Genomic DNA, 22,030 nt, shown 5'->3' on the forward strand with positions numbered 1-22,030 from the left:
AGTGTATTCTTCCTCTTTACTTCTGTGTATATTTGAAATGTTCTTTTATTAATGGAAAAAAAGATTATACATATACATACTATACATTTGAATATAGATTCTATAATGTTTGATAACTTTACTTTTTCCCTATGCAAAGGACATAACATATTAATGTTATCTGTGCATGTGCTGGTTCTACTGCATGAAATTCCCTTCATATAAGTGGACAAATGGCAGATAAATGTACATTTCTAACTCTTAGCCCTGGTTAAATAAGGCCGTCTGTAAAGACAGCTTTTTATCTTGGCTGTCTCCCACCATCTTGAGTTATTCTTTGGTCCCCTTCCTTGTTCACAATTCTTCCTGCTTCAAGTTGAATCAATGAGTCACAACTGCCTCATCCATGCACCAGGATTTCTCAGATGAGCAGCTGATGAGCTACCCTACTGCCCAGACATCTCATTACCTTCTGTCCTCTGCTGCCCTGCTGTGACCTCAAACTGAGCTCAGTTCAACTCCCTGCAGGGTTGTATAGGCAATCAGTGTCCTTGAACCCCCAGCTCTATAATTCATGATCTTGGAATGGCCAAATGGCTTGGTTAAACTTTTTTTTATTCCTGCTTATATGACAAAGCTTCTGCACTCAATAGGGGAAACTAGGCTTATGGTGCATGTACAATATTTCCTAAGAATAAAAACTGTATTATACATGCTCTCGATATTTCTTCCTTTACTTGTTATGTTTAATAACTGACAAATTATAACCATGTTTTCACTAATTTGAAATAGATATTCTGGAATTTTGAAAGATCATTCTCAAAAATATGTCAATTCCTCTAGCAGTTAATAGATTTATGGCTTCACAACTTGATCTTAAAAGTGACCATGAAGCAGGAGTATCTTCTTTGTAGAAAAACATGTAGAACATCCAGAGAACAACACACATTGGAAATAAAGGTCAGTAAACTTTTTGGCATTATTTTGTCTTATAGCAGTTCAGTTTCAACTTCTATGGACTACAATTCCAAGCTTTTGATTATTTAATGGTGATGACCCAGTTTATAAATTGCATCCATCTTCTCCTATTCCTGTTTTTATTCTGTTCATCATCTCATTACTTTGTTACTCAATATCATTATAAACTTCAGTAAACAAAAGGCAAAAAAATAAAGGCAGAAAAAACACAAGCTAACCTATTGTACCATTTAAGCATCTCTCCAATAAGATTATTTGGAGGGAAACCTGAAATGATTGACCAAAATAAAATCTCTATAGTTCGAAGACCCATGCAATTACCCTTCTCCCAATGCTAAAAGCAATGAGGGAGTTGATTTTATATCCCAACTTTAACAAGATAACCATGAAATCCAATTGTCAAATACTGTGACTGAATTTTTATAAGATTTTCCAGCTAACGTGGTTTATATAAACAAGTACACTGCGAGTAATCAGGATCTGGATGGATGTCTCAAAAATCATAGTCTACATCCCATCCCCATGTGAATTCTTACATGTTATAATATGTCTCAAAGGACAGTTGAAAATTTAATTAACTAAAAGATAATTTTTTAACTTTAAAAATTAAAGTAGGGTCTTCCCTCGTGGCGCAGTGGTTGAGAGGGTTCGTGCCCCGGTCCGGGAAGATCCCTCCCACATGCCGCGGAGCAGCTGGGCCCGTGAGCCATGGCCGCTGAGCCTGCGCTCCGCAGCGGGAGAGGCCACAGCGGTGAAAGGCCCGCTTACCGCAAAAAAAAAAAGAAGGCCACAGCGGGGAAAGGCCCCCTTACCCAAAAAAAAAAAAAAAAAAAAAAAAAAAAAAAAAAAAAAAAAAAAAAAAAAAAAAAATTTAAGTAAATTTTAAAAAGACAGTTAAGTCTCCTCTCAGCAAGTTTTAACATTTCCAGCTTAGTTTTCTTAATGTTTCTCCTTGTTCCTTCATTTCCTTCTCGCTCACCCACTATCACTGACCCAGATCTCCTCCACCAGATTTGTACACGGCAGAGAATGGGGAAACACACGGGGAACAACAACAAAGGGTGAGGACGGATGAAAAGAGCCAACAGCAACTTTTACTGGGGCCAGGGTTTAGAGATTAAGCCGCAGGCTAAACACAAAGCAGCCAGATTATTTATTTTGCAGTTAGTGGAATTTTTTTCTTCAATGTCAAGTGGCAGGAGCCAAACTTTAGAAAGTCACAGTTTTCCCAAGACTTAAAAGAAAGAAAGCCTTGATCACGCACATTTTCTTGGAATGCTTGTAGGTTAGAACTGATGATCTTCCCCTGGATGGACTTACAGGCCAAAATACAATCAAGCTTAGGAGCTCCTGGCTCCAGTCACAACTGCAAATGAGGTAAATACAGATTTCCAAATTACATCTTCAACCTGCCAATATATTCTCTGCTACCCACCTCCTCCACTGCCTGAACTTTGAGATTCAAATGACTACTCCACATCCTTTGAGGTACTGCAATCTAAGATTTTCTAAATCTCTAAAGCACAAGGAAAGGTCCACAGGGGTCAAAATATGCAACGTTTTACATGCCATTCAAAAATATATGACTTTTCCATTAGGGGGAGCTATGACAGGTTTTTTTGTTTTTTCGTTTTTTAAATTAATTAATTAATTTATTTATGGTTGTGTTGGGTCTTTGTTTCTGTGCGAGGGCTTTCTCTAGTTGTGGCAAGTGGGGGCCACTCTTCATCGCGGTGCGTGGGCCTCTCACTATCTCAGCCTCTCTTGTTGCGGAGCACAGGCTCCAGACGTGCAGGCTCAGTAGTTGTGGCTCACGGGCCCAGTTGCTCCGCGGCATGTGGGATCTTCGCAGACCAGGGCTCGAACCCGTGTCCCCTGCATTGGCAGGCAGATTCTCAACCACTGCGCCACCAGGGAAGCCCCGCTATGACAGGTTTTTAAGCAGGATAATGATAACACCAGATTTAGTTTAGAAAGATAGTTCTGCAGATGGCAAATTCTTCCAAAATAGCGTATAAATTTAATACAATCAACATAAAAATCTCAACAAATGTTTTTTGAAGATTGATGCAATGGTGCTAAATTTTATTTGAAAAATAAAATGTTGGGAAAAAAGCAAATCTCTGCCACTCAAAAAAGTAAATACATAAATAAGGAGCAAAGTGGAGGACTTGGCTTATCAAATATTAAAATCCATTAGAAAGCTACTAGATTCAAAACAACAGGGCATTTTTGCTAGAATTTGTAGTCAGACTGATGGATGAGAATAAAAGGCCAGAAATAGACTCAAAGTTAAATAAAAATTTAGTGTATAACAGTGTTGTCACCTCAAATCATTGGAGAAAGGTTGGATTAAACTATAAATAATATTGAGAAAGCTGGCCAACCATTTTAGGAAAAATAAAGTTCAAAACATTGTCTCACACCTCATGCCAAAAGATTTCCAATTAAAAACAACCATACAGGGCTTCCCTGGTGGTGCAGTGGTTAAGAATCTGCCTGCCAATGCAGGGGACATGGGTTCGAGCCCTGGTCCGGGAAGATCCCACATGCCTTAGAGCAACTAAGCCCATGCACCACAAATAATGAGCCTGCAGTCTAGAGCCCGCGAGCCACAACTACTGAAGCCCGCGCGCTTAGAGTCCGTGCTCTGCAACAAGAGAAGCCACAGCAATGAGAAGCCTGCGCACCACAACGAAGAGTAGCCCTTGCTCGCCGCAACTAGTGAAAGCCTGCACACAGCAACGAAGACCAAACGCAGCCAAAACTAAAATTAATTAATTAATTATTTAAAAAAATTTTTAAAAACCCAACTATACAGGGAGTTCCCTCGTGGCCTACTGGTTAGGATTCCAGGCTTTCACTGCCATGGCCTTGGTTCAGGTCCTGGCCAGGGAACTGAGATCCCCTAAGCTGTGCAGCGTGGCCAAAAAAAAAAAAAAAAAAACCCCAAAAAAACTATGCATCATCTATACATCATGAAACCACAACAATATTAAAAGAAATTATATGTGATCAAGAGTTCTATATCAAGTAAATCTTCTGAAGAAAGTAAGACAGAAAGAGGTACAAGTAGAAAAAATAAAGAAAGATGTTCCAGATCATTCGTGAAAGCAAAATAATTTGAATGGCTTTCAAAAGGAAATTATTTAAGTACATTATAGTACATCCATATCACAGAATAATACAAAGCCACCAAAAATGATGTAGCTGTGTATTTATTCATTTAGAAAAATGCTCACAATCTATTAAATAAAAAGGCAAATCACCAAACAGAATTATATTATAATCGAATTTGTATATATGTGTGTATAATCATAGAAGAAAGTCTAGAAGGATGCACACTGGGTTTTCATTTGGTGATAGGATTTGGCAATTTAACAAGAAACTATTACTCTTGTATTGGAGATAAAATATAAAAGACTTTGCATTTGGAAAAAAAATAAGATTAGGTTGGCAGGAGTTTGAAATGGGACTGGAGTAAAGACAACTAATGATAATTTAGGAGGTTGCTGCAAAAGTCCTGGTGATAGCAGATGAGAACCTGAAGAGACAAGGACGATAAAGCTGAATCTGAAAAATATTTGGGTGGTAGAAGATGTCAGGACTTGGTGGTCAGCTGGGCTTTTGTTACTGGGCTGTCATTTAGGATGCCTATAACTTAATAAATGGATCATTAATAAAGAAGGAGGATACCACTGCATGGTAGGGTAGGTGGGCAAACTAACAGTTCTACCTTTAAATATAAATTGCATGACAGTATGGAAGAGCTGTCCAGCAGGCAACTGGAAATAAGAAGCTGGAGACTGAGACATGGAGTTTATTAGTATGAGGGTACTGGTAGAAACCATAAGATGGTTTGTAAAAGCACCTGTAATTCTCCAGGGAAAATGACCATTGGGTCCACACTGCTTCTAGAGCTCTTATCCTAGACTACATTTTCCAAATTATGTGGGATTTTATTTCCTGAAGTCCTAGTCATCCAAATCCCCTGTATCATTCGGATTCCGACACTATCACAGTCTGGGTTAAGTAACCGCCCATCTCTGCTCTTTAAATCTTTCATTGGCTTCCCATTTCATTTAGAACAAAATCCAAACTCTTGGCCAGGATCTACCAGCCCTACATGATCCAGACTGCTGCTATTCCCATTACTCACTATGATCTTGCCATTCTGGTCTTCTTTCTGATCCTTGAACACACCGAGTTCTTTCCCATTTCAGAGCTTTGCACATGCTCTTCCCTTTGCCAGGAAGGTTCTTCTTTGCCTTGTCTCGTGACTGGCTCCTTATCTTTCAGACCTCAGCTCATATGTCACTCCCTCCAAGGGTTATTCCCCGACCTCCATTTCTAAAGAACCACTCTCCCTTACATGCAGTGGCATGCCACTCTACCATGTCACTGCATCATATTTCCTTTATAGAACTTACCTCTACTCAACATTATTTTGTTACTTGTTTATTGTCAATCTTTCCTTCTAGAATGTAAGCTCCATAAGAAAGGTCATGTCAATTCAGCACCTATAGTAGAGCCCAACACACAACCACATAGCAGGCTTTCAAACCTGTGGAATAGCTGTAGAATGATACAATGTGAAATGAATGAAGGATTGAGGCATTTCCAGGAGGTAGCTCTAGATTTGCAGTCAGAATGCAACACAACCTTGGCTAAGTCAACCTCAATTTCCATATCTCTAAAATGTAGCCAAAAATGTTTACTCTGCTTATGCATTAGGATTATGAGACTTTGATTCTTCATTCATTCATCATCAAATATTTCCCAAGTACCTTCTATGTGCTATGTACTGTGCTCATTGCTGTGTTCACAGCTATGAATAAGAAGTTGAGTCTAGTGGCTGAGACAGTTACATTTAGAGGCAATTATGAATGGTACGGCTATTATAAAAAAGACCAAGCATAGGGTGCCATAAGAGCACATAAGAGAGGCACCAAATTCATCCTCAGGGAATCAGGGAGGTGAGTATCAGTGGAAATCAACTTGGCAAGGAGAAGGCGGGGAGATGGGTAGTCAGAGAAAGAGAAAATAGTCTAGACAGAGGAAACAACATGTGCAAAGGCCCAGAGGCAAACAAGGACAGGGCATATTGATGAACTGCATGTCACTCAGGATGGCTGAGACTAGAAAGAAGGAGTGGTGGTAAAATTCAAGGCTAGAGCTCTAAAGAGAGTCCAGATCACGATGGGCCTATGCACCAGCATGGACAGTTTGGAGAACTTTGGCAGGACCAAAACAAAGGAGGCAGTGGTAAAGGGGGGAGTGTGATTAGGCCATGCCAGAGATGAGTCTGGAAACAGGGAGAAGCCCAATCAGAGAGAATTTTGGATGCCATGTTTAGGAGTTAGACTCTATGCTACAGGTGATGGGGAGCTACTAAAGAGCTTTAAGTGGGGTGATGGCCACTCCAGCATGGAGAAAAATTGGAGCAAGACAAAATAAGGGATTCAGAGTTGTTCATGAAACCAAGTGAGAAGTAATGGGTGGCCTGAATTAAGAGTGATGAGGGTGATGAATCAAAGAGATACTTAGGAAAGAGATCTGATGTGACTGTCAAACCATGTTTGGAGGGGGGCGGGGATCAGCACGTTGAGGGATTCCACTGGTAAGTCTTTATTAACAGCAGTCTTCCTAACTCAGTGAAAAGAGAATTAATGGATAGAATTTCCTTAATATTAAGATCTTGTATACATTTTTCCTAAATTTTGGATTCTGTTCCTGATTATTTATAACTACCTGGCTCAAAAGAATTCTATGCTTAGTGATTGTTTGAGATGGGGGTCAAACCAACAGAAAGCAGACTCTAAGACAGTTTAGTATGCAGGATGTTTATTATGGAGTGTCCTTGGGATCAACACCCGTGGAAGGGAAGTGGACACAGGACTGGATGAGGCAGAAATCAAGCACAGTATGGACCCCATGACAACCCTGGACAATCTCACAAGGAACTCTGGAGCTAAACTGGCCTCCAGAGTTGTTCCATGCTGGACCAAAATGGCCAGTCCTTAATGCTCATCTCAATCAGTCACTGGATATAGGCCACCCCGAGAAGGGCATAACTTTAAGGAAGGCAGTTTTCCGCAGGTGAGGTAATCCCTGAAGGGGCTAGTAACTAAGGCTGTCCACAGACCACAACCCCGGCAGCTGAGTCAATAGGTTCTTCATTGAAGGGAGATCTGGGCAGGGGCACTTGCATATCACAAGGTGATTATAAGTCTCTTATTTCAATACATCAAGGCCTTCGTGGGACACCCTGACAGCTCAGAAATATGCCACCCTGAGCAAGTATGAGAACTTCTTCCCTTCCTACATTCTTTTAACATGCATTTATTGAGTATATTTTGTGTGTCAGGCACAGTGTTAGGCATTGGGTCAACGGTGAACAACACAGGAACAGCCTTCATGGAAATGATAATGTAATGAGGGAAACATTTTTTTAGTAAGAAAAATATTGTACAATTAAACACGGTACTTTCCCAAAGAGGATGAAAATGAAAGGAAATAGAAAACGTGGGTAAATGGAAGGAGTCTCATTACACAGAGGGCCGAGGGAAAGCCCCTCTACAGGCCACCTACATTCCTTGGCTTGTGGCCCTTTCATCTTCAAAGCCTCCAATGTGGCATTTTCTCTTTTCTCTGACCTCTGCTTCTGTCCCTTATCTTCTCACTCAGACTCTATTTCTGGCCCATTCATGTTAACGGCCCTGTAATTACCTCAGGCCCACACAGATAATCCAAGATAATCTCCCCATTGCAAAATCCTTAACCTAATTACATCTACAAAGTCCTTTTGCTATGCAATGTAACATATTCACAGGTTTGGGGGATTAGAGTGTGGACAGCCTTGGGGGGCCATTACTCAGCCTACCACACTCAACTTCCTCATCTTTAAAATGGGTATAATAATAGGACAACCTCATACATTTGTTGAGAAAATGAAATTCAAATCAAATGCTAAGAGCACTGCCTGGCGCAAAGAAAACCCTCAATAAATGTGAGCAGCTATTTGGATCATGTGGATCTCTTTATCTATGCTATCCTCTCCATCACTAGTGTTTCTGCCTTAGTTCAGTCCCTCCTCATTTTAACTTTCCATAATCATCTGCTGTCTTCAGTTTTGCCTCCTTATACACACATCCCTAGACCCCCACCTCCCCACCCTCCATACCACCACCAGAGGGGAACCACAGTGATACATTTCATTGATTCATTCACTCAGTGAAGACGTATGGGTGTCCGTTTTGAACCATTCACCTGCCATGACTGTCTCTATGGCCAATTCCTGTGTCAGCTGGACATCTTGAGCCAGGTATTGAGTCTTGTTTATCTATTTACCCCAGCATTTTACAGTGCTGAGCTACAGTAGGTGCTCCATAAGGCCTATTGAATGAGTTAATGAATAGATGGATCTAGTTAAAGCACTCTGTAGTTCTATGATTCTATAAGGGTAGGAGCCCTATTAAATTCTCATCACAGGAACAGATTTGAATTATTTTTAAAGCAGCTGAGGTGCTGTAAAAATTTATGGTGGAGCTCAGTGCATCCTGGAGAAGCATATCTGTGCACACCTCCAGAGGCCTCCTTAGCCGGAACTGCACAGGGACAATGGGGCGGAAAGGGCATCTGGGTAAACTGTTAAACAGGTAGGCTTTAGAGCAGATGCTTCTTTGGAGATTTTAGAAAGGAGAATCAAGTGACCCTGTGATGTGGCTACTATTTTGGTTAAGATATAATTTTCTCTCTTTCAGTGTAATCTCATTTCCTCTCCACCACCACCAAAAAAAAAAAAACCCACATAAGATACTGAGAAGGGCCCTTCTCTATGCTTCCCATTCCAGAGTGCCTGCCAAACCAATTAATACCTCCTGAATGTTATCTCCCTGCTATGTTAATGTTATGTTAATAAATGCAATTAAGATAACATTCAGGAGGTGTTAATTGGTTTGGCAGATGTACATGAATAAGAAGTACAGATATTTTGCTTTCCTTATTTATGGAGGCAGGAAGTGACACAAAGTTGGACAAAAGGAAACTTAATTTGCCTCGTCTCTTTTGATACTCCTTAGGCCTTTTCTGTTAAGTAATATATGGGATTCTTAAAAATGCAAATTTAGATGGTATTACAAAGATGAAGCGACTGTCAAATGTTGCAAAAACACTGAAATTGTCTCTGGCCACAGGAATTAACTACATGGTGTTTACTCTCTTTAAAACACTATATATGCCATATATGCTAGATATATATATATATATATATATATATATATATATATATATATATATATATACACACACACACACACACACACACACATACACACACTCTCTCAAAAGTGTCTATAGCATATATGCAAATAAGCTCTCATGTTAATCTATGAAGCAGATTGTTTAACAGGACTAATACCTAGACTATTCTTGATGTAATTAGTTATTTAATATATTCCAGTGACTTAATGTTCTTTTATTCTAACTTACAAGATGGCAGCTTTTACTTTTTATGCTTAGAAATCACATATATATACACACATATATATATGCTAATGTACCTTACTTAGCAAAACAGAGGTTTTCTCTGAAGTTTATATTTATACAAATATATTTGTATAAATTTGTGTAGTCTTGAAGCAAAGAGATGTTACATTGTATTACCATCAAGGTGACTGTGTTCATTTCTGGAACCTGGTATTTGCCAGCACATCACATGGCCTTTGGCAGACTTAGTCTTCCCAGGACCTTATTAGGACACACCTATGATAAGAGTCCCTCTAAGAGCTGAGATCTGAGAGCATGTCAGAGCACAGACCCATTAGGGTTCCTTCCAGTCCTGGAGGGCAAATTATCAGAGTACTTTGTGAACAAAATGGTCAGAACTAAACTAAAACATTAGTCTTCAACCTGGACTTCAAAACAAATTGGAAGTATATTACCTCAATTCTAAGACACCATCTTCTGTAAAATGCACCAGCTTTTTAATAAGGGTTTTCCAGAGGGGGAAACAGGAGAAGAGGAAAGAGAATGAAGAGAAGGAGAAAGACCACATTAAATTTTATATTTACTGCAAGATCGAAGTCCAATTCCAGAAATGCTAAAATGTGCCTCTCAAATTAAAGAATATCAGGCATCCCCTAGAAACACAGGTAACAGTACGTAGCTAGAACATAGCCACTGCTTTGTTTCCAGTGGATTGTTTGGAGCCAATATCTGTTGCATAATTCCAGAAAGCTTACCAATCCTTTAGAAATACATGCATGTTTCTTTGCTAAATGCCCATCTGCAGCCCCTAATTGTCCCTTCATCACGTTTCACAATGTAATTTCCTTGGACCTTACATATAAAATAATGGGACTTTCAATCTGTGAGTATGGTAATTTCTTAAGTGATAAAGGGTCACTACAGCTCTCCAGTGACAACAGCTGAAGACTGTTATGAAATACTCTTCTAACCTGTGTGCGTGTGTGCACAAATATCTAATAGAATCATTGTGGTTCAAATTCTTTAGGTTTTAGAATCTTGGCTCCCCTCCAGCCTAAGGAGGTGGAGGAACACTCCTGACCTCGGTGACACTGACTCAGTGTTTTGGGACAGTCCCCACCGTGGCTGTAGGCTTTGGTTGACTCTGGCATGGCAGTGAAGTCTTGACACAGATTTGACTGAGAAGCCATTTCTAGATGATTCCGTGTACCTTTGAGGGGAGGGTTGCTCACAGTGGGCACCTCTAAGCACACTGCCCCAAGAGCTCAGAAGCCTCCTCAAAGATGGGATCATGTAATAAAATCTCATTCTCAAAGCAGTGTACTCTGACCCAGGGTTGGCAAGCATTTTCAGTTAAAAAAAAAATAAAAGCAAGTTATACTCACTTTAAATTATTCCTGGGTAAAATTATTGCATTTATATTATGTGGCAGAGATTGCAAATAGATTATATCTGAGTATAATAGGCTGAATTGTGTCCTTCCAAAATTCATATGTTGAAGCCTAACCCCCAGTACCTCAGAATGTGACTTTATTTGGAGATGGGGTCTTTAAAGAGATAATTAAGCTAAAGTGAGGCCATTAGGATAGACCCTAATCCAATCTGACTGGTGTCCTTAAAGAAGAGGAAATTTGAACACACAAAAGAAGAACCATGGATGTACATGCACAGATGAAAGGCCACATGAGGACACAGCAAGAAGGTGGCCATATGCAAGCCAAAGCAAGAGGTCTCAGAAGAAACCAAACCTGCCAATGCCTTCATCTTGGACTTGCACTCTCCAGAACTGTGAGAAATAAATTTCTGTTGCTTAAGTCATGAAGTCAGTGGTATTTTGTTATGGCAGCTCTAGGAAACTATTACACTAAGTGATTGCTCTTGGCTGCCTTAAGCACAATGTTAGAAAGGATTCTGGAGTGGCAAACATGGGCATGGGAAGAGGAGCCATCCTTACTCCATGGGGTGGAATTGAGAAGCTTGACTGCCTGTAAAATGTTTATTGTCATTCATAACACACGGTAACCAATGAATAATTTTAGCTGTAAATATTATTATTTTAAGTTTAAACATTTCTTCAATGAATAGGTCATTCAATGAATAGTGTGTAAATCTTCAACACACAGGATATTTGGCCAGTGAGAATAATATCACACACGCACACACCCAGTTTCTTCAGGGTGCTGTAGTCAACCATACTACCCCTAAGCATAGAAAACCACTGCTTTTTTTCCTCCCTCCCTGTAGCTTCAGCTTATCCAGAATGACATATAAGTGGAGTTGCATCATATGTAACTTTTTGAATTTGGCTTCTTTCATTTAGCAGAATGACTCTGAGATTCATCCAAGTTGTTGCATGTAACAAATAGTTCATTCTTTTTATGCTGAGTAGTATTCCATTGCATGGATGTACCACAGTTTGATTATCCATTCACTCATTAAAGGACATTTGGGTTGTTTCAGATTTGAGCAATTTTGAATAAAGCTGCTACAGGTTTTTGTGTGAATTCAAGTCTTCAGTTCTCTAGGGTAAATACCCAGAAGTGGGATAGATGGATCATATGGTAAGTGTATGTTTGATTTTATAAGAAACTGCCAAGCTGTTTTTCAGAGTGGCTGTACCATTTTGCATTCTCATAGCAATGTATGAGAGTTTCAGTTGCTCCACAACTTCATCAAGACCTTGTATTGTCAGTTGTTTTTAATTTTAGTAATTCTAATAGGTATGTGGTTTATCTCATGATTTTAATTTGTCTTTCCCTAATGACTAATGCCTAATGATGCTGAGAATCTTTCCATGTACTTACTTGCCATTAATATGTCTTCTTAGACGAAGTATCTGTTGAAATTTTTTGCTTTTTTGTAAACTGGTTTGTTGTTTTCTTATTGTTGACTTTGGAAAGTTCTTTATATATTCTAAATACAAGGCCTTTGTCAAACATATGATTTGCAAATATTTTCCCCCAACCTGTGACTTGTCTTTTCATTCTCTTAACAGTAACTTTGACAATGTATAAGTCTTTAACTGTGATAAGTTTAATTTATCAATTTTTCTCACATAAATCTTACTTTTATTATATCTAAGAATTCTCTACCTAACTCAGGCCCACAAAGATTTTTTCCCAGGGTTTCTTTAAAAGTCTCATAGCTTTATGTTTTGCATTTAGTTCTGTTACCCATTTTGAGTTAATTGTGCACAAAATGTGAAGTACAGGTCAAGGTTCATTTTTTTTGCACATGGATGTTCAGTTGTTCAGCACCATTTTCTTTTTTCAGTCTTTAAATATTTTTTTTATTGGAGTATAGTTGCTTTACAATGTTGTGTTAGTTTCTGCTGTACAGCAAAGTGAATCAGCTATACGTATATATATATATATATATATATCCCCTACACTTTGGATTTCCTTCCCTTTTAGGTCACCACAGAGCACTTAGTAGAGTACCCTGTGCTATACAGTAGGTTCTCATTAGTTATCTATTTTATACATAGCATCAATAGTGTATATATGTCAATCCCAATCTCCCAATTCATCCCACCCCGCCTTTCCCCCCTTGGTGTCCACACATTTGTTCTCTATGTCTGTGTCTCTATTTCTGCTTTGCAAATAGGTCCATCTATAACATTTTTCTAGATTCCACATATGTGCATTAATATACAATATTTGTTTTTCTCTTTCTGACTTACTTCACTCTGTATGACAGTCTCTAGGTCCATCCACGTGTCTGCAAATGGCATGATTTCGTTCCTTCTTATGGCTGAGTAATATTCCATTGTATATATGTACCACATCTTCTTTATCCATTCTTCTGTTGAGGGACATTTAGGTTGCTTCTGTGTCCTGACTATTGTAAATAGTGCTGCAATGAACACTGGGGTGTTCAGCAACATTTTTTGAAGAGACTATCCTTTCTCCATGGAATTGCCTTTGTATCTTTTTCAAAACTCAACTGACCACAATTCTGTGAGTTCATTTCTCAAGTCTCTATTCCATTCCATTGATCTGTATGTCTATATTTTAATCAATATCTCATTGTCATAATAATCTGTAGCTTTACAGTAAGTATTGATATCGAGTAGTATGAGTCTCCCAACTTTGTTCACGTGCAAAATTTTATTGGATATGTACCTTTGCCTTTCCATATAAATTTTAAAAATCAGTTTGCAGACATGGCTCTCCAGCTGTGGACGCTGCTGCTGTGGGGCTGCCGGCTGCAGGCCGCGGCACTGGCGGCAGCACGGGGAGGACAACCAGTTCTGTGTCCTTGGAGGCTCCCAGCCCAGTCCTGGAGTCCCAGGCAAAGCCTGGCTTCAAGCTCCCACGATGGACGGCCGTTCAGCTCCAGGCTACTGAGGAGCGGTAGGAGGAGGCTCTGCACTCCCTCAGCAGCAGCTCGGAGACCGCACAGGGTTCTGTTTCCAAACATGAGCTCCAGGCTGAGACAAAGAAGCTTCTGGACATCGTTGCCCGTTCCTTATACTCAGGAAAAGAGGTGTTTATATGGGAGCTGATCTCCAACGCTAGTGACTTCTTGGAAAAGCTGCGTCATAAGCTGGTGTCTGAAGGCCAGACGCTGCCAGAAATGGAGATTCACTTGCAGACTGACGCCGAGAAAGGCACCATCACGATCCAGGACACTGGCATCAGGAAGACACAGGAGGAGCTGGTGTCCAACCTGGGAACGATTGCCAGGTCGGGGTGGAAGGCCTTTTTGGACGCGCCTCAGAGGCAGGCGGAGGCCAGCAGCAAGATCATCGGCCAGTTTGGAGTGGGTGTCTACTCAGCCTTCATGGTGGCTGACAGAGTCGGTGGACGCGGGCAGCCCTGGGTACCAGTGGCTTTCAGAGGGCTCTGGAGTGTTTGAAATCGACGAAACCTCAGGAGTAAGAACCGGGACCAAAATCATCATCCACCTCACGGCAGACAACAGAGAGTTCACCAGCGAAGCTCGGGTTGGAGATGTGGTGACAAAGTACGGCAATTTTGTCAGCTTCCCCTTGTACCTGAACGGAAGGCGCATTAATACCCGGCAGGCCATCTGGCTGATGGACCCCAAGGATGTGGGCGAGACGCAGCACGAGGAATTCTACTGCTACGTTGCTCAGGCCCATGAAAAGCCCCGCTACACCCTGCACTACAAGACGGACGCACCTCTCAACATCCGCAGCATCTTCTACGCGCCGGAAACGAAACCAACCATGTCTGACGTGAGCCGGGAGCTGGCCTCCAGTATCTCGCTGTACAGCCGCCAGGTCCTCATCCAGACCAAGATGGGGGCCGCCCAGCACTTCCTGCGCATGCGGCAGCTGGCTAAGCCCCAGGAGGAGCGCGCTCAGCTGCTACAGCCCACTCTGGAGATCAACCCCAGGCACACGCTCATCAAGAAGCTCAATCAGCTGAGAGACAGCGAGCCTGACCTGGCCCAGCTGCTGGTGGATCAGATCTACAAGAACGCCAATGATCACAGCGGGACTCGACGATGACCCGCGACCCATGGTGAGCCGCCTGAACCACCTGCTTGTCAAGGCCCTGGACCAACACTGACAGCTGTGAAAGCCCCAGGTCCTCCTGCAGTGTTAGGGCTGCAGGAGAGGGGACAGATGGAACCGTGGGACAAGGTAGCCTGAGACAGTCACGGCGGGGGGAGGGGGGAATGGGGACGATGACACAGGAAGGACTGGATGCTGCTGATGAGAACACCTGCTTTTGAGCTTTATTTACTTAAAAAAAAATCAGTTTTCAAATAAATGCAAACATACTTGCTAGGATTTTTATTGGAATTGGACCAAATACATAGATCAAAAAGAGGAGAATTGACATCTTAAGTATACTGAGTCTTCTAATCCATGAATAGTCTTCTTTTTATTCATTTTATCACTGTTTTATAGTTTTAAGCATACAGATCCTGATAAATTTATACCAAAATATTTATTTATTGATTTGGGGCGTTATTATAAATGGTACTTATTTTCAATTTTGATTTCCAATTGTTTATTGTCATTACAGGCATACCTCAGCAATATTGTGGGTTTTGTTCCAGACCAACCAAGCCAAATGTCACAATAAAGTGAGTCACATAATTTTTTTGATTCCCAGTGCATATAAGAGTTATGTTTACACTATCCTGAAGTCTATTAGGCTGGCAATAGCATTATGTCTAAAAAAACAAGTACATACCTTAATTTTAAAATACATTAGTGCTGGGCTTCCCTGGTGGCACAGTGGTTAAGAATCTGCCTGCCAATGCAGGGGACACGGGTTCTAGCACTGGTCCATGAAGATCCCACATGCTGTGGAGCAACTAAGCCTGCGTGCCACAACTACTGAGCCTGTGCTCTAGAGCCCACAAGCCACAACTACTGAGCCCTTGCACCACAACTACTGCAGCCCACGCACCACAACTACTGAAGCCTATGCATCTAGAGCCCATGCTCCGCAACAAGAGAAGCCACTGCAATGAGAAGCCCGCACACTGCAACAAAGAGTAGCCCCTGTTTGCCACAACTAGAGAAAGCCCATGAGCAGCAACGAAGACCCAACACAGCCAAAAATAAATAAATTAAAAATTAAAAATAAATAAATAAATAAAAATACATTAGTGCTAAAGAATGCTAACCATCATTTAAGCCTTCAGCAAGTCTTAATAGTAACATCAAAAATCACTAATCACAGATCACCATAACAAATATAATAATGAAAAAGTTTGACATGTTGTGAGAATTACCAAAATGTGACACAGAGACATGAAGTGAGCAAAAAATGGCATTGATAGACTTGCTCAACACAGGGATGCCACAAACCTTCAATTTGTAGAAAACGCAGTATGTGTGATGGACAATAAGTGAAGTTCAATAAAACAAGATATTCCTTTATATAGGAATACAATTGCTTTTTGCATTTTAATCTCATAGCTTGAGACCTTACCAAACTCACTTTTAAGTTCTAGGAGCATTTTTGTAGATTCTTTGAGACCTTCTTCTTAGGAAGTAAAGTCATCTAGAAAGTTTTATTTTCCATTCTGAATGCCTTTTCTTTTTCTTGCCTTGTTGCACTGGCTAGGAGTTCCATTATGAATGTCGAGTAGAAGTGGTAGGGCAGACATACTTACCTCATTAAATATAATGTTGGCTACAAGAGTCTATAGATATCCTTAATCATGTAAAACAAGTTCCCTTTTATTCCTAGAGTACTGATAATTTTATCATGAATAAATGTTGAATTATATCAAAAGTTTTTTCTGCAAGTATTAAAATAATCAAGTGATTTTTCTTCTTTTGCCTGTTAATGTAGTAAAACATTAAAACAATAAACCCTATTTTGTTGTAATGTACTACATTTTTACATATGACTGGATTCCATTTGCAAATATTTTGTTGAGAATTGGAGCATCTATGTTCATGAAGATCTATAGTTTTCTTGTATTGTCTTTGTTTTGGTATCAGGTAATTCTGGCTTCATAAAATGAGCTGGGAAGTGTCCTGCCCTCTTTTATTTTCTGGAAGGGGTTGTATATGATTGTTATAATTTCTTCCATAAACGTTTGGTATGATTCACCAGTTAAATGACTTGGGCCTGGAGTTTTCTTTCTAAGAAAGTTTGTAACTACAAATTAAATTTCTCTCATAGAAATCAAACTATTCATGTAATTTATTTCTTCATGAATTTTGTAATTTCTGTTTTTCAAGGAATTGGTACATTTCATCTATGTTGTCATATTTTTGGACATAGAATTGTTCATAGTATTCCCTTATTATACTTTCAGTACCTCTAGGGTTTGTGGTGATATCCTCTCTTTCATTCTTGAGATTGGAAATTTATGGCATCTCTCTCTTGCCTTTTCTTGGTCATCTGGCCAGATGTTTATCTTTTTTATTATTATTATTTCAAAGAACTAGATTTTAGTTATATTAATTTTCTCTAATGTTTGTTTTCAATTTCATTGATTTCTGTTCTTTGTAATTTTCTTTTTTCTGCTAGCTTTGAGTTTAGTTTGTCCTTTTTTTAGTTTCTTAAAGTGAAAACATAGATTATTGATTTGAGGCCTTTCTTCTTTTCTAAAGTAAGCATTTTTAGCACTCTAAGTTTTCCTCTAAGCACTGTTTTAGCTGCACAGATTTTAGTATGTTAACTTTCATTCAGTTCAAAATATTTTAAAATTTCCTAGGAGGTTTCTTTGACCCATGAATTATTTAGAAGTATATTTTTAGTTTCTAAATATTTGGAGTTTTCCATCTTTCTATAATTGTAGTTTAATTTTGCTATGACCAGAAAACATACTTTGTATGATCTCAATTCTTTTAAAATTGTTCAGGTTTGTTTTATGGCCCAAGATATGGTATATCTTGGTGAATGTTCCTTGTGCACTTGAAAAGAATGTGTATTCGGCTGTTGTTGTGTTTAGAGTTCTACAAAAGTCAAATAGTTGATAATGTTGTTCAGATCTTCTACATACTTGCTGGTTTTCTGTCTACTTGTTTTGATTACTGAGAGGATTTTGAGGTCTCTAAGTATAACAGATTTGTACATTTCTCCACTCAATTTTATCAGGTTTTATTGTGTATCTTGAAGCTCTGCTTTTAGGTGTACACTATTAGGATTGTTATATCTTCTTGCCAAGCTGACATTTCTTATCAGTATATAATGTCCTTGGTATTTTTCCTTGATCTGATATTAATAAAACCACTCCAGCTTTCTTTTTATTAGTATTTATATTGTATACATGCTTGCATTACTTTGTTTTAAACTTGTCTATATTCTATAGTCAGGTCCTGTATTATTTTTTTTAACCCTGTCTTTTAATTAATGTGGTTGGAAGATATACATTTAATGAAATCATTAATTTATTTGGATTTAGGTCTACCATTTATTTTGTTTGTCCTCTCTGTGTTATTACTCTGTCTTCCCTTTTCTGCATTTTACTGGATCTTAAAATATTTTTAGTATTTTACCTATTGGCTTTTTATTATATCTTTCTGTAAAATTATTTTAGAGTTTGTTCTGGGAATTACAATATACATACCTAACTTTTCAGTTTACTTAGAATTCACATTTTACCACTTCAAGTGAAATGTAAAAGTCTTACAACCATATTGTCCCTCTAGCCTTCTCCTTTATGTTGCAATTGTCATACATATTACATCTACTTATGTTGAAAACCCCATCAGACATATTATAATTTTTGCCTTTGATAGTCATAATTATTTTAAAGAATTTAAGTAGAAAAAAATATTATATTCTATTTATCCAGATATTTATCATGTGTATTACTTTTTCTGTCATAGTTTTCTGCATCTCAATTACCATTCACTTAAAGTCAAGTCCAAAACTTGGGTGTCATCTTTTATTCTTCTCTTGTCCTCACACTCCATGTCCAATTCATTAGCAAGCTAGCTCCACCTGCAAAAGTATATCTTGAATATGTCCACTTCTCTCCTTCAAATTCATGGCACCCCAGTCTAGGCCATCATCATTTCTTACCTGTGTAATGGTAACAGTCTCCTGACTGATCTCTCTTTCCACTCAGTCCCTGTTCACGCCATTTCTCACACAGCAGCCAAAGAGTTCAAAGTGGGTTTTTTGTTTTGTTTTATTTAATTTATTTATTTATATTTTTTAATAGAAATTTATTGGAGTATAATTGCTTCACAATACCGTGTTAGTTTCTGCTGCACAACAAAGTGAATCAGCCATATGCATACACATGTCCCCATATCCCCTCCCTCTTGAGCCTCCCTCCCATCCTCCCTATCCCACCTCTCTAGGTCATTGCAAAGCACCAAGCCTATCTCCCTGTGCTATGATGCTGCTTCCCACCAGCCAACTATTTTACATTTGGTGGTGTATATATGTCGATGCTACTCTCACTTCACCCCAGATTCGGCCTCCCACCCCATGTCATCAAGTCCATTCTCTACATCTACCTCTTTATTCCTACCCTGCAACTAGGTTCATCAGTACCATTTTTTTTTTTTTTAGATTCCAAATGTATGCGTTAGCATACAGTATTTTTCTCTTTCTGACTTACTTCACTCTGTATGACAGACGCTGGTTCATCCACCTCACTACAAGTAATTCAATTTCGTTTCTTTTATGGCTGAGTAATATTCCATTGTATATATGTGCCACATCTTCTTTATCCATTCATTGGTTGATGGACACTGAGGTTGGTTCCATGTCCTACCTATTGTAAATAGTGCTGCAATAGAACACTGTGGTGCATGTCTCTTTTTGAATTACAGTTTTTTCAGGGTCTATGCCCAGTAGTGGGATTGCTAGCTCATATGGTAGTTCTATTTTTAGTTTTTTAAGGAACCTCCATACTGTTTTCCATAGTGGTTGTATCAATTTACATTGCCACCAACAGTGCAGGAGGGTTCCCTTTTCACCACACCCTTTCCAGCATTTATTGTTTCCAGCATCTATTGTTTCTATTTTTTGATAATAGCCATTCTGACCGGTGTGAGGTGATACCTCATTGTAGTTTGATTTGCATTTCTCTAATAATTAGTGATGTTGAGCAGCTTTTCATGTGCCTCTTGGCCATCTGTATGTCTTCCTTGGTGAAATGTCTATTTAGGTCTTCTGCCCATTTTTTAATTGGATTGTTTGTTTTTTTGATATTGAGCTCCATGACCTGTTTGTATATTTTGGAGGTTAATCCTTTGCCTGTTGTTTCATTTGCAAATATTTTCTCCCACTCTGAGGGTTCTTTTTGTCTTGTTTATGGTTTCCTTTGCTGTGCAAGAGCTTTTAAGTTTAATTAAACCACATTTGTTTATTTTTGTTTTTATTTCTGTTACTCTAGGACGTGAGTCAAAAAAGATTTTGCTGTGGTTTATGTCAAAGAGTGTATTTCCTATGTTTTCCTCTAAAAGTTTTATAGTGTCTGGTCATACATTTAAGTCTTTAATCCATTTGGAGTTTATTTTTGTGCATGGTGTTAGGGAGTGTTCTAATTTCATTCTCTTACATGTAGCTGTCCAGGTTTCTCAGCAACACTTATTGAAGAGGCTGTCTTTTCTCCATTGTATGTTCTTGCCTCCTTTGTTGTAAATTAGGTGCCCATAGGTGCGTGGGTATATCTCTGAGCTTTCTACACTGTTCCATTGATCTGTATTTCTGGTTTTGTGCCAGTACCATACTGTCTTGATTACTGTAGCTTTGTGGTATAGTTTGAAGTCAGGGAACCTGATTCCTCCAACTCCGTTTTTCTTTCTCAAGATTGCTTTGGCTATTTGGGGTCTTTTGTGTTTCCATATGAATTTTAAGATTTTTTGTTCTAATTCTGTGAAGAATGCTGTTGGTAGTTTGATAGGGATTGCATTGAATCTGCAGATTGCTTTGTGTAGTATAGTGATTTTCACAATATTGATTCTTCCAATCCAAGAACATAGTATATTTCCTCCATCTGTTTATGTCACCTTTGATTTCTTTCATCAGTGTTTTATAGTTTTCTGAGTACAAGTCTTTCGCCTCCTTAGGCAGTTTTATTCCGAGGTACTTTATTCTTTTTGTTGCAATGGTAAATGGGAGTGTTTCCTTAATTCCTCCTTCTGATTTTTCATTGTTGGTATATAGGACTACCAGAGATTTCTGTGCATTAATTTCATATCCTGCAACCTTACCAAATTCACTGATTAGTTCTAGTAGTTTTCTGGTAGCATCTTTAGGATTTTCTATGTAGTTTCATGTCATTGGCAAATAGTGACAGTTTTACTTTTTCCTTTCCAGTTTGTTTTCTTTTTATTTCTTTTTCTTCTCTGATTGCCATGGCTAGGACTTCCAAAACTATGTTGAGTAAGAATGGTGAGAGTGGACATCCTTGTCTTGTTCCTGATCCTAGTGGAAATGCTTTCAGTTTTTCACCATTGAGTATGATGCTTGCTGTGGGTTTGTCATATATGGCCTTATTTTGTTGAAGTCGGTTCCCTCTATGCCCATTTTCTGGAGAGTTTTTATCATAAATGGGTGTTGAATTTTGTCAAAAGCTTTTTCTGCATCTATTGAGATGATCATATGGTTTTTATTCCTTAATTTGTTAATGTGGTGTATCACATTGATGGATTTGCATATATTGAAGAATCCTTGCATCCCTGGGATAAATCTCACTTGATCATGATGTATGATCCTTTTAATGTGTTGTTGGATTCTGTCTGCTACTGTTTTGTTCAGGATTTTTGCATCTACGTTCATCTGTGATATTGGTCTGTGATATTTTTCTGATATCTTTTTCTGATTTTGGAATCGGGGTGATGGTGGCTTCATAGTATGAATTTGGGAGGGTTTCTCCCTCTGCAATTCTTTGGAAGAGTTTGAGAAGGATCAGTGTTAGCTCTTCTCTAAATGTTTGATAGAATTCGCCTGTGAAGCCATCTGGTCCTGGACTTTTGTTTGTTGGAAGATTTAAAATTACAGTTTCAATTTCATTACTTGTGATAGGTCTGTTTTTATTTTCTAATTCTTCCTGGTTCAGTCTTGGAAAATTGCATCTTTCTGAGAATTTGTCCATTTCTTCATGGTTGTCCATTTTATTGGCATATAGTTGTTTGTAGTAGTCTCTTATAATCCTTTGTATTTCTGCGGTGTCAGTT

General features: G+C 38.9%; 1 long non-coding RNA gene and 1 pseudogene across 1 annotated transcript in view; one reads left to right on the forward strand and one right to left on the reverse strand.

Moving 5' to 3' along the window:
• The window catches only part of LOC129392412 (uncharacterized), a 113,825-nt gene that overhangs the window by 14,373 nt on the left and 77,422 nt on the right, over window positions 1-22,030 (reverse strand). The window lies entirely within an intron of this gene.
• On the forward strand, window positions 13,610-14,984 carry LOC102995516 (heat shock protein 75 kDa, mitochondrial-like; annotated as a pseudogene).

The sequence above is a fragment of the Physeter macrocephalus genome, chromosome 9 (assembly GCF_002837175.3).
Source record: "Physeter macrocephalus isolate SW-GA chromosome 9, ASM283717v5, whole genome shotgun sequence".
Lineage (NCBI taxonomy): Eukaryota > Metazoa > Chordata > Mammalia > Artiodactyla > Physeteridae > Physeter > Physeter macrocephalus.